Raw genomic sequence first — 13,828 nt, 5'->3', positions numbered from 1 at the left:
TGCAAAAGACAAGAGAAGGAGAAGAAAAGCCACAGACTGGGAGAAAATATTTCCAAAAGACATGTCTGATAAAGGACCGCTATCCAAAGAACTCTTAAACCTCAACTGTAAGAAAACAAAGAACCCAATTTAAGAAATAGGCCAGAGACCTTAACAGATACCTCACCAAAGAAGATATACAGATGGCAGATAAGCACGTGAAAAGATGCTCCACTTCATATGTTATCAAGGAAATGAAAATCAAAACAACCATGAGATACCATTACACACCTATTAGAATGGCCAAAATCTGGAACAATGACAACACCAAACCCTGGCAGGGATATGGAGCAACAGGAACTCTCATTCATTGCTGGAAAACGTACAGCTAATTTGAGAGAGAGTTTGGCTGTTTCTTACAAAACTAAATGTACCCTTAGTATATGATCTAGAAGTTGTGTTTCTTGGTATTTACCCAAAGTAGTTGAAAACTTATATCCACAAAAGAACCTGCACACAGATGTTTATAGCAGCTTTATTCATAATTGCCAAAACTTGGAAGCAACCAAGATGTCCTTCGGTAGGTGAATGAATAAATAAACTGTGGTACACCCAGGCAGTGGAATATTGTTCAGCACTAAAACAAAATGAACTATCGAGTCATGAAAACACACGGAGGAACCTTAAATGCATGTTACTAAGTGAAAGAAGTCAATCTGAAAAGGCTACATAATGTGTGATTCCAACTATAGGACAATCTGGAAAAGGCAAAAGTATGGATACAATAAAAAAAATTAGTGGTTGCCATGGGTTGGGGGGTGGTCGGGGGGATGAATAGGCAAAGCATAGAGGATTTCTAGGGCAGTGAAAATACTCTGTATGATACCATAATGATGGATACATGTCGTTATACATTCATCCAAACCCATCGAATATACATCACCAAGAGTGAACCCTAAGGTAAACTATGGACTTTGGGTGATTATGACTTGTCAATGTAGGTTCATCAGTTGTAACAAATGTACTACTTTGGTGCAGGATGTTGATAATGGGGGAGACTGTGGAGAAGGGGCAGGGAGTATATGGGAAATCTCTGTACCATCCCTTTAATTTTTCTGTGAATCAAAAACTGCTCTTAAAACACTAAAGTCTTAATTTTTAAAAAAGTGATAAATATCAAAGAACTAAAAGCACATCATTAGCTTTTTTTATATGCTGCTGCTACTGCAGAAAACTTCATAAGCTTTTCAGCCAGAATATTGCAAAGTTCAAAGAGCTTTCAAAGAGATTTCTAATTCTAACAATAAATATAGATACTCTCTCTACGTAATCCAAGCTTGCTATGCTCTATGACATAGGGTACTCCATATTCTAAGCAAGACAGAGACCTCTTAAAAGTCAATCATGGAAAAAATGATAAACATTAAATAATATAATAGATGTGTGCACAAATTATTAAGCATAATTAAAAATTCATTTTATGACTACTGTTGTTTTCCATATCATGGTCCTTTCCCATCCTATATTTCTGCCTCCTGCCTAGATGTAGCTGCCATCTTGAATTTTGTGGTACCATTCCCTTTTTAAAAAAATAGTATGTACTCCTAAACAATATATTGTGTTGGTTAGTATTATTGCTTAGTTTTGCTTCATAAAAATGGTGTCATTATGGAGGCTTTCTTTATCCAAATAGATATAGCATGTTTAAGTAGGTTAAACTTGACAGTACAATGAGTACAAAAAATATTGTTTACATGCCTGTGTTTTTTATTGCCATCAGTATTGTGTAATTTGGTCTTGCAACTGATTAGCCAATTAGGAATTGGAAGGATGATATGTAAATGTTACTGTCTAACTGACAGGATGATTTATTAGGAGCGGATTTTTGTGGAATTTCACCTGCGTTGTTGTTGGAGAGGCCCAGTGCCGAACTGAAACATGTGTGTAATGGCAGTCTTGTGGCCAGCTTTTTAGTAAAATTCAGCCAGCATTGAATTCCATTCAAGTATGATTTTCTTTGTTTGCCAGTGGTGTCATACTGATTTAAAAATGTGTTTACCCTTTACATGGCTTCAATCAGCATTATTGAAACTTTCAACACCCATGGGATATACGCCATGGGCCCTGATGTCACCCACTGACTATGCTAGGTTAGTTTTTGCCACTGTTTGTGCCAGTACTTCCTCTTCTTCCAATGTCAACTGCTAAGTGGATCTTCTGAACCATAAGATTTGCATGAAGAGGGCTTCCCTTTGCTCTTAGAAACCTGTGTGTTCTACTCATTGACCCAGCTTGTTTACTTTGGTCTCAGAGATGGTTGGAGTTTTGTTTTTGTTAAAAATATTCTTTTGGCTTTTGTCTCAATGTGACGTGGATAGAAAAGGCTATCAATTATTTTTATAAGGAAAGCAGAAGAAGAAGGAACTGACATTTTTTAATCTACAAAATAAAAAAGTATTCATCTACTTTAGGAAATAATAAGAATCAATATTATGAAAATGTGCTAGTTAAATCTTCCTAGTTTTAAAAGTGCTCCCTCAAAATTCTGATCTGTCTTTATTCCCTTTGTTTTAAAAGGCAAGTTATGTATACATACCCTCCATAAAGATTTTATAAGATGTTAATGGAGAATAGAATAATATGGTCATACTTAAAGTTTATTGCCTTAAGTAATTAATTTAAGCTCAGTGTTGTAAAAAAAGTTTGAATTTTACTTTGTATCATCTTTGGATGCATATCTGAAAACCTTTTATTTTTCTTATAATTCTTTTTACTTATACTGATGTTAAACTGCTTTAAGTAGCAGGCACAGCTAAGTTCACAAAAATGAGATGGATTGCTGGCTTTCATTCTTGAAGTTCCTATTTTAAGGGAATAAGGTGAGAAAATATGATAGTGAGAGGGCACATGTAGAGGCATCTGGGAAACCACTGAACCCAATGATCAAAAAAATCCTGGAGAGAACATTCCATCGATTAAAGTGCAAGTAGCCTGCAAGAGTGGTACATATCAATTATTCACAACATTGTGCAAATTACTCTAATTAGGTAATTGCATTGTTTGCCTTCTACTATCTTAGCCTAATTTCTGGGGAATTATTGGTTAGAGGAAAGAGGAGCTATTTGGAAGGGTTGGGGAGAGGAAGACCGTGTTTAAGGGCATGTATTCCTTCTAGAAAGAAGCTTGGAACAGGTAGAGGTCTGCAGGGGCTGGAGACTGTTGGAGGACAGCCGTAGGGATGGGGCCCTGAAAATCGGGGAGACAGAGTCCAGAATGACATGTCAGACATGGCCACGATAGAAACATCTACTGTGATCCTGAATTAATGTCTTAGCAAACGTTTTCAGTCAGAAGAATGACCTAAAACATCCAGGAGACTTTAAATCGAAATATTATTTCAGGACTCTGGATTTTTTTTTTTTCTAGGAAGATTGGCCCTGTGCTAACATCTGTTGCCAATTTTCCTCTTTTTCTTTTTTCTCCCCAAAGCCCCAGTACATAGTTGTATATCATAGTTGTAGAGTTGTAGTTCTTCTATATGGGACACTGCCTCAGTAGGTCCGCGCCCAGGATCCGAACCGGCGAACCCCGGGCCACCAAAGTGGAACACGCGAACTTAACCACTATGCCACCTGACCGGCCCCTGGATATATTTTAAAGACCATAGACAGAATATACCCAATGAGAGATTATACTAATTGTTTATCATTGCATTCATGCTAACATTCTGAATCTGGCATGTAAAAGTGTCCTAGATAAAATAATAGTGGAGTTGACATTATTTTTCATCACCATCGTGCACCTTTACTTTTTGTTCTACTTAGCAGATATCTGACTTAATAAAATACAAAGGTTAGTTATGAGCAGAGACAGATGTAGACATATCAAAACAGTCGTTTATTTTTTCATCAAAGTCGAAAGCAAACTAAAACAAAGAAACAAATAAAACTCCATACACTGGATTGCCACTTAATTTAATTTTTATGTTATCCCAGAGTCCTGAAGATTTGTGTACACATTAGCACAAATATCTAGCATACATATATGTCTTAGGCCATTACCAGTGAATCTGTTCTTTCAGAAAGTGTCACCGAATTATACATTTAAAATCAACGCAAAGAAAATGAAAAAGGAGCCATTTTTTATTAGTTGACTTGTTTACTCAGCAAACACTTTCTAAATACCTACTATGTGCCACTCTACTAGGTTATGGTAATACAATGACAAGTAATACACAGCTCCTGCCTTCAGAAATGTTACAGTCTAATGGGGGCATCAGACCCAAACACTTATAAAGCAATGTGAAAGTGTAGTGAAATAGACATGTACAGGATCTTATGAATGATTGAGAACTCTGCTCCGAGCAGTCACTGCTGGATTCTAAGGTAACATTGATTAGCTGAATTAAGACCACCCACATAAGGAACCACACTGCGTGGTAGAGTACATATACCTGTTCTGCCTTTGCCTGGTGAAGGATATGGCTGTGTTCAGAAGTACACTGTTGTAGCTCATGCGGTTTCATTTATAGCATTGACAGGTAGATGTGATAAATATCAAAGTTTTCCAAAATGAGTTACTAAACTTTCTTCTTCCTGCGAAGTTCTAACCCAAAATTGTTCAGTAAAGGAGAATTACCAGGACCCAGGAAGAGGTTTGGGTACTAGCCAGAATTCTTATGAGTAACTGAGTGAAAAGTGTTTTCCTCATCAAAGTATTTTGCCTTCATTTTCTGAACAAATGGAGGGAACTGACAGTGTTTCTGATGGTTGTTGCTGCTGATGGTGCTGGTAGTGGTGGGGATGGTGGTAAGAGATTTCTCTTTTTATTTTAGTCAACCACAGCATTGTTTCTCAGAAGCCATTTGATACACAAATATGGAGGTGAGAGTTGATCCATGCTGGTTTCTGAGAATCCTCCTCATTGCCTTTCTTGAACTTTTTTATTTCAAGTTTTACAGCTAATTCTTCCATGGAAACAGACAAGGGACTAAAATAAAAAATAGAACCATTGCCAAGTTACAGGGCTTCCAGCCCTATTCTATAAAGGCCTTTGCCTTATATTCCTCTAATCCCTTCACAGTAGTAAATGAAGGACACTGGCCCCTCTTTTAATTGAGGGCGGAGCTTCCTTCTGACCTCATTTTAGTGGAGGGATTCTTTTCCTCATGAGGGCACCTCTTTCCAGCCTGAAGATGCCATCTGCGGAAGAAGATAGTGGTCCTTTGTCTCAACTGGGCACTTTGTAATTCTAAAGACCTTGAGTGTATGACGTTTGATTTACTAAAGACCTCTTAGCCTGCCCAGGTGTGAGCTCTTCTGTTTTTGTTTTTGTTTTTCAGTGCTGGATCAGAGAAACCATGGAAGCCATAGAATATCCTGAGTGTATCCCAGAGCTACAGCTAGTGGGCCTAGAACTAAAGCCTGGAATTGGGGATGTCTATCTGGGGTGGACAATGGCCTATTAGCAATTTAGCTCAGCTAAGACAGAATTCTGAGTGTGTTCTCAGCTCATTGCCACATTTCTACATTTTCACAAAAATATGTTTAAAAGAAGAGCAGCATGGTACAGACCAAGGAGAACAGAGCAGAATACTGAGGGTGTGGTCAAGCTAGGGTAAGGTAAGTGGTTAGTGAAGTCTCCCAACCAAGGAAACCAGATAAACCAAAGGCATTTGACCGACCGAAGAGAAAACTCAAGACAGTGCTAAGAGTGGGAGGTAGTGAACAGCATATTAGGGGAAGAGGCAGAGCCCTGAGTGGCACTCAGAAGAGAGGCGTCAATGATCTTCACGTTGAGGCTGCTGATGGAGCCATGAGGGTGAGCAAACAGAGCATAGACCTGCAGAGACAAAAATTCGGGAAGCTCGGAGATCTGTTTTGTATTGTCATTTTCTTATTATTTACATCCTTAAGTCTAAAATATTTCCCTAGGAGTGTGATAGCTGGAATGCTTCCTCAAGTTGACTATAAACACTATGAAATGTAGGTTTTACTGAGAAAAAAGTACCAAATGATATCAATATTTTCCCCACAGCTCCAGAAAAAATGTGTCCACAAGCACAATTCTATCCTTGAATTGGCAACACAAGTGAAATGGATCATTTTCTGTCAGGGAATGTATTACTGAGTTCTCCGATTTATATTTTTGGAACTTCAGTATTCTGGGTTCTGACATATGGCTTTGCTTTGGAAGTTAAGTAGAAGGCAAGGACCCTCACACAGCTATTGTGCACACTCAGTTGCAGTAGCTCCCATTCATTGAGATTTTAGCTCTGCAGGCAGCCAGCCTCCCACTGGGGCAGATGGTAGGGACAGGGGACTGACTTGGAAATAGGTGGTAGGAATGGAGGCCATTAAGGAAAGTCTGTGGATGATTAGAGGGAGGTTGAATGCCCTTCTTTCTGTATGGTTTTGAATTGAGTTGTGTCACCGCTCCACCCCCCCCCAATTTTTATGTCAAAATCCTAACCCGCAGTACCTCAGAGTGTAACCTGATTTAGAAATAGGGTCATTGCAGATATAATTAGTTAAGATGAGATCATAATGGCATAGGGTGGGCCCTAATCCAACCTGACTGGTGTCCTTATAAAAATGGAAAGTCTGGCACAGACACACACAGGCGGAACACCAGGTGAAGATGAAGGCAGAGGTTGGGGTGATGCTTCTACAAGCCAAGCAATGCCAGAGATTGCCAGGAAACTACCAGAAGCTGGGGGAGAGGCATGGTAGAGATTTTTCCTCACAGCCCTCAGAAGGAACCAATCTACTGACACCTTGATCTTGGACTTCTAGCCTCCAGAACTGTGAGACTGACTATACATTTCTGTTGTTTAAGCCATTTAGTTTGTGGTACTAGAAAACAAATATGTGTATTGTTTGTGTTTCTTATCTGTCTCCTCCAATTCACTCTGCATTCATTGAGGTCAGGGACCATGTCCTGGTCATTTCCAAATCCTCGTCACATAGAACGGTGTCTAGCACACTTAGAGAGCCCCCAAAATGTTTATTGAATAAATAAGTAAATATACTGGTTTCTACCAATAACATTTGGATATCTCTCGATTAGCAAAGCGTATATTCTATTCTCCCAATTCTCAAACTTAGTTCAATTTAGTAATTTGGACCCTGGATTAGGTTCAGGGTGGCCTCCCTTGATTACCCCTTCTTCTCCCCAGATCCTACCACTGCCCTTCATTCAGCTATTTCTGTATTTAAAAGTTAAACATAACAATTTTCATAGTATCTACAGATAAGTGAAATTTTTATACCACTGTTCTAGGAAAGCCTTCATTTACGATAAAATTTGTATAGGTTATATCAAATGTTGGGTTAGGATTTTCTTGAGGGTAAAAAAGCAATTTTTTTATTGATGGACAAATAAAATCAAGGATTGATTTTAATATAAAGATGTCTACTCATTACAGAGATGTGTCTTGAGTAAATAAAGAACATTAAGTGGACAATTTACTTAGAGCAAAGTGATAGCTTATCCAAAACATTACCATAGATGCAGATCCTATCATCTAGACTGTGGAAACTAGCTATACAAGATTATAGTGATGTCTGAGTGAACTGAGATATTTTTGAACTATAAGTGAAAATGTAGGTCCTTAAAAGTAAACTGGAAAACTTTTCCCCCAGATGCAAGCAATGAAAATATGCCAACTGGCCATATGTGGAAATCTCGGCATCTATTTACTTGCGTTTTAGCCTTTGTACCAAGTAGTTGAGAAGCAGAGGGGAAGGAGCCTTACTGGAGGCTCCAAAGGGGACAAGATGACATAGGGGGACACAGGGAAGAGGGGAAGAATTCTGGGTCAGAGGTGGATGGGATATCTTTCTGTAAGAGTCCTCTGAACCCCTGACTTAGGAGTCTCTTGTGAAAGCTTGGAGATCAACTGAAATATCCTTACACCATGATAACTTGGAAACGTTTTCAACTTCGTATCTTTTGTGTGTTTCAGTTCCTGGGGTTCTTTGTGTTTGTCTGGTTATGTTTCTTCTAAAAGAGGGAAACAAAGATAAACACTTCCATTAAATTCCTGGTCCAGTTAAATATATGATGGACAGCATGATTTTACATGAACTTCCCTCTGAAAACTCATTTCCTTGAATTATGGTTGTTTTAAGTGGAGTTATATGTTTTGCTTGAACGTTTAGACTTGTCAAAATGGCTGCACAAAAGCTTTTATGCTGAATTACATGTCTCAAGTTGCAGTTCAGTAAAAAGGATTTTCAGAGAAAAGGGAAGGTCATATCCCATGTGGCCAGAGGTGACTCTACGCTGGCTTTGCTCTCCGTGTTTACTGTGTAAGATTGCTCTAACAGTGTGAATTAGAGGCACTAGACTCAAATCTGTTTTAAGAACATTCCAGATTTACTGTACTAAAAATGGTGAGATAAAATTTTCTGTAAGCTTTCCCACTTGCTACGTGGCATTTAAGAGAAATTCACTCAGTTGAAGACAGTATCTTGTGAAACCTAAAACCAAACGAAAAGACTTGGAAGGAAGCATCTTCTGACTGGGATAGTCCAATGTCTGTGGTGTCTATTCGATGGTGCAGCAAGCGAAAGAGAACTCCTTGGTTTTCCTTGTCCCTAATCTAACCTCGGTTTCTAGGAATTGAAAACAGAAGGGCAGTTTGCAGCTCAGAGAATTCTCCTTAACAACTTCAGCTGGACGGAGCCCAGAATCTGGCTCTGGTATATAAAATTACACTTTTAACTGTATGTGACGATATTAACACTCGCTTTTGCCAGTTTCAAACAGACTTATATATGTGGTATACACATAGGTATTGAATTTTCTAAGACATTTACTGTGAGAAATGCCTTTTAAACCCCTGGACTAAAGGTGCGTTAGTGTGGAATACCATGATTCCACACATTTGACTCCATTTTACTATGCCCCATTTATTTATAAATTTCTGTATTCATTCACTCACTCATTAATTACTTAATTTATTTATTACCTAAACGTAACAGACTTACTGAGAAGTACACAAATCTTACATGAGTAGCTCAAAAATCTTTTACAAAGGGGACACATCTGTAAACCACCACCTAAATCAAGATATCAAACACCAGCACCCTGGGGCCGGCCTGGTGGCGTAGTGGTTAAGTTCACATGCTCTACTTCGGCAGCCCGGGGTTCACAGGTTCGGATCCCAGGTGCAGACCTACGCACCACTTATCAAGCCATGCTGTGGTGGTGTCCCACATATAAAGTAGAGGAAGATGAGCACGGATATTAGCCCAGGGCTAATCTTCCTCAGCAAAAAGAGGAAGATTGGCAACAGATGTTAGCTCAGGGCTAATCTTCCTCACACACACAAAAAACCCCACCAGCACCCCAGAAGCCACCTTGAGTCCCCTCCATGGACTTACCTCCTCAAAGGTAACAACCCTTAAGACCTCTGTCACTGTAGACTAGTGCTGCTGGTTCTTGATTTCCATAGAAATGGAATCATGCAACTCGTACTGCTTTTTTCTCTAGCTTCTTTTGCTCAGTATTGTGTCTGGGAGGTTCATCCATGTGATTGCATGTGGCAATAATTTGTTCTATTTCATTGCTTTGTAGCATTCCATTTTGTGTATTTTAAAATTTACGTTCCATCCTATGGCTGACGCATTTTGGGGTTATTTACAGTTTTAAGCTATTAAGAATAATGCATCTGGGGCTGGCCCAGTGGTATAGCAGTTAAGTTCACACACTCTGCTTTGGCAGCCTGGGGTTCGTGGGTTCGGATCCTAGGCCTGAACCTACGCACCGCTCATCAAGCCATGCTGAGGCGGCGTCTCATATAAAGTAGAGGAAGATGGGCACAGATGTTAGCCCAGGGCCAACCTTCCTTAGCAAAAAGAGGAGGATTGGCAACAGGTGTTAGCTCAGGGCCAATCTTTATTTAAAAAAAAAAAAAGAAGAATGTATCTATAGACGTGCTTGTGTGTGTGTTTGGTGCATGTCTGCTTAGGATTAGAATGGCTGCATATAGGATACACATTTGTTCAGCTTAGAAGATACTGCCAGACAGTTTTCCAGAGTGGTTTTAAAATTTTACATTCCCACCAACAGTGTTTAAGAGTTCCAGTTATTCTGTATCCTCACCAGTGCTTTATAGACTCAGTGTTTTTTCTGATTTATTTTATGAGTTTTATTTAGCTATTCTGGGGGATATGTAGTAATACTCCATTGTGGTTTGTATTTGTATTTCTCTGGTCACTAATAATGTTAAAATTTTTTATTTGCTTGTTGGCCATTTGGGTAGGCTCTTTTATGAAGTGCCTGTTAATGTCTTTTGCCATTTTTCAAAATTGGGTGGTCTCTCTTTTACTTTCTGATTTGTAGGATGCTTTTTAAAAAAACATGAATTCTTTGTTAGATATATATTACAAGTGTATCTTTTATGATAGCTTATCTTCACTCTTTATGATGTCTTTTTTTTTCTTTTTTTTTTTGGTGAGGAGGATTGTCCATGAGCTAACCTGTACCAATCTTCCTCTATTTTTTGTACGTGGGACGCCACCACAGCATGGCTCGATGAGCAGTGTGTAGGTCCACGCCTGGGATCCAAACCTGTGAACCCCAGGCCTCCGAAGCAGAGTGTGTGAGCTTAACCACTACGCCACCGGGCTGGCCCCTTTTCTTCCTTTTCTAGAGCTTCAGTTCGTGGTTGTGTATCCTAGTTGTTAGTTTTAGTTCTCTATGTGAGCTGCCACCACGGTATGACAACTGACAGACGCATGGTGTGGTTCCACGACTGGGAAACAAACCCAGGCCGCGGTGGCGAGAGTGCCAAATCTTAACCACCAGACCACCAGGGCTGGCTCTGTGATATCTTTTGATCAATTTATGTTCTTACTTTCAATGAAGCCCAATTTATTAATGTGTTCCATTACTGTACGTGCTTTCTTTTGTCCTTTTAAGAAATATTTACATAATCCAAGATGGTGAAGATGTTCTCTTATGCTATATTCTGGAAGCTTTGTCATTTTACCATTCACGTTTATGATCCATCTGGTAGTGATTTTTGTGTGTGGTGTGAGGTAGGAGTTGAGGATCATTGTTTTCTTATATGGGTTTATTGCTAGTTATGTGCCCTCTTTTTAGCAGAGAGCTGCTTTAGTTTGTCTAGAAGCAAAAACCTTCCTTTGGACTCACACCCTGAAACAAAATATGACAGAGAAACTCTATTTTGAAACTGAAGAGAGGAAGTGTCCTTGCACCTTGAGGGGGAAGTGTGGGGTTCTTTTGGTTGTTGGTTTGAGGTAGGTTTGAGGCAGCATGAAGATAGTGCCAACAGCATTTTTCAACTGCTCAATAACCACATGTGACTAGTGGCTGCTGTGGATCTATAACATGTCCATCATCATGGAAAGTTCTTTTGGGCAGCTCTGTTCTATTTCTACTTGCTCTTTCACTCAACAGTATGTCTTGCAAACCAAGAGAAGCAAAATTTTTTTTGTCAAGCGTTGAAGCTGGACAATGGGCACATGGCCATTTGTTATACTATTTTCTCTGCCTCTGATTGTTTAATATTTCTATAATAGAAATTTAAGAAAATAATACATTTTGGACAACTTTCCAAGTCAGTCCATATAGACCTAACTCATGCTTTTTAACAGCTGCATAGTATTCCATTGTATCCATGAGCTATAGATGCACCAGAGATAGCGAGGTAGCCAAAGATCAAACAAAAACTCCACACTCCCCTTTCTATGGTGTGGAATTGTCACTAGGAGGCAGCTGCCCAACCATGGACTACATTTCCCAGCTCACCTTGCTTCCAGGTATGGTCATGTGACCGTGAGCAGAAGTGACATGTGTCACGGCCAGGCCTAGGATTTTATGAAGTGGGTGTGTCTTCTCCACTGTTTCTTTCCCCTTCTGCCGCTGCCTGCAGAAGACTCTGAGACCCTAGCTTGGCTGAGCCACAATACAGAAGGATCTGGGTCCCTGAATCATCGCGTGGAGGAAAGCCACTCACTAGCCAGAAATATCTGCATTGGACTCTTAAACAAACAAGAATTAAATTTCTTTTTATTAAGCCACTGACAGTTTTGGGTTTATTTGTTACAGTAGCTAGAGTTAGTCTAACCAACACAACAATTGACCCAACCAGTCCCTGAGTGTAAACAAACATTTAGTTTATACCAGGTTGTTACCAGGATAGTACTAACATGCACACCCTTGAGTGTATAGTGAGATATCTCTCTATGTTATATGACTATTTCTTTGGAGTAAATTCCTGGATGAAGAATTGCTGTGTCAAGTGTATGTGCATTTTGATAGCATTTTACTAAGGGTAATATATATATAGAAAAGTGCAACTATCATAAGTGTACAGTTCAATGGACTCTCACAAAGTTAATACACCTGTGTTTATGGATTTTTAATCCTGATGGTACCAAATTTTCTCAAAGGTTAAGCCTTTTGAATTCCCGTTTATAAATTCCTTGTACATCCCTCTCCCATACATTCCTCACACTCTCTATGTGGCGCACATATTCTTTATTTATCCACCTAACTTCCCCACACTGTGCCAGGCTTGGGTGGGGTCCCAGAACTATGGAGATTAGTATAAGCTCTTTCTCACCAACCAAAGGCTGTCTGGGCTCAGGTTTATTAAAAATTTTTATTAAAGACTTTTTTATTGTTTAAAAAATGATAGATTTTTTAAATCAAGGATGATCTTTTTGGAAATATATTGACGTAATTTTCTCTTTTCCACTTATAGGGATGTGACCCCCCCCTCCTCAAACCCATTCTGCCAAAGGATTTCATCTCATTAAGGAAAATTTCAGATGTCTTAGCTGCAGACACACAATGACAGCCAAACGGTAATGTTCAGATTTTCCTTATCAAATTGGGTTTTTGAGTTCCCAAGAAGACAATAGTCTTGAAAGCAAAGCCTTACAAGATGCATAAGTTTGGGGGTTCTAAAGTACAGAATGGTAACTATAGTTCACAATACTATATTATATTCTTAAAAGTTGCTGAGAGTAGATCTTAAATGTTCTCACCACAAAAAAAAATGGTAATTATGTGAGGTGATGAAGGTCTTAGCTAATGCTATGGTGGTAATCATTGTGCAATATATAACTGTATCTAATCAACACATTGTATGTCTTACACTTGCACAATGTTATATCTCAATAAATTTTATTTTTAAATAGCCAGGCTTGGAGGACTGGAAGATAGAGATTTCATTAAGCTGTGGTGTAGAGAGGACTCAGGATATGATGTAAGGGATATACCTGTTATACAGGCAGAAAGAAAACTGTGGGAAGCTAAAAGAGAGATAAGACGAAGAAGACTCACCAGGATTCCTGCTTCTCTGCCATCTCACTTCAAGGCTAAATGTAAGTGGAGATGGGTCACCTCAGAGACTTCCAGATAGGAGTGGGTGAATTTAGGGGCATCAAGGCTAAGGGGTGACTTCTCCCAACAAAAGCTTTCTTTCTGCTGTTGCCACATCCAACATGGTGTGGGGGCCAAGGATTAGAACCAGCAGACGGGGAGAGCTAGTAGGTGACCCAAGAAAACTCTTCTGGTTTCTGTAGCCTGGACATGGAAACCAGGAGCTACTGCGTGGACCCCTGGGAGATGCCGAGCTTCTGAGAGGATTGATGGACAAGCAAGAACCAAGATGGGGCCATGCTCCATCTGTAGACAAAACCCCCCACCTGGAGTCCACACTTCACAGCTACAAGATCCCATAAGCTGCACCTACACCAACACCCAGATGCCATCTTGGGAGGAACAAGATCAGGGTGAGAAATTTTGAAAGATTAAGTCTTCACACAATATAAACTGGGTTTTCCAGGTAAGACTAAACCGAAAAACT

General features: G+C 39.4%; 1 pseudogene; it reads left to right on the top strand.

Annotated features, from left to right (window-relative positions):
• The window catches only part of LOC131402627 (androgen-induced gene 1 protein-like), a 35,930-nt pseudogene extending 22,347 nt beyond the window's left edge, over positions 1 to 13,583 (top strand).
• The last annotated feature ends 245 nt before the right edge of the window (positions 13,584 to 13,828 follow it).

This window comes from Diceros bicornis, unplaced genomic scaffold (genome assembly GCF_020826845.1).
Source record: "Diceros bicornis minor isolate mBicDic1 unplaced genomic scaffold, mDicBic1.mat.cur scaffold_196_ctg1, whole genome shotgun sequence".
Lineage (NCBI taxonomy): Eukaryota > Metazoa > Chordata > Mammalia > Perissodactyla > Rhinocerotidae > Diceros > Diceros bicornis.
Note: the sequence above shows the minus strand (reverse complement) of the source record. Positions and strands in the feature narration are given on the sequence as shown.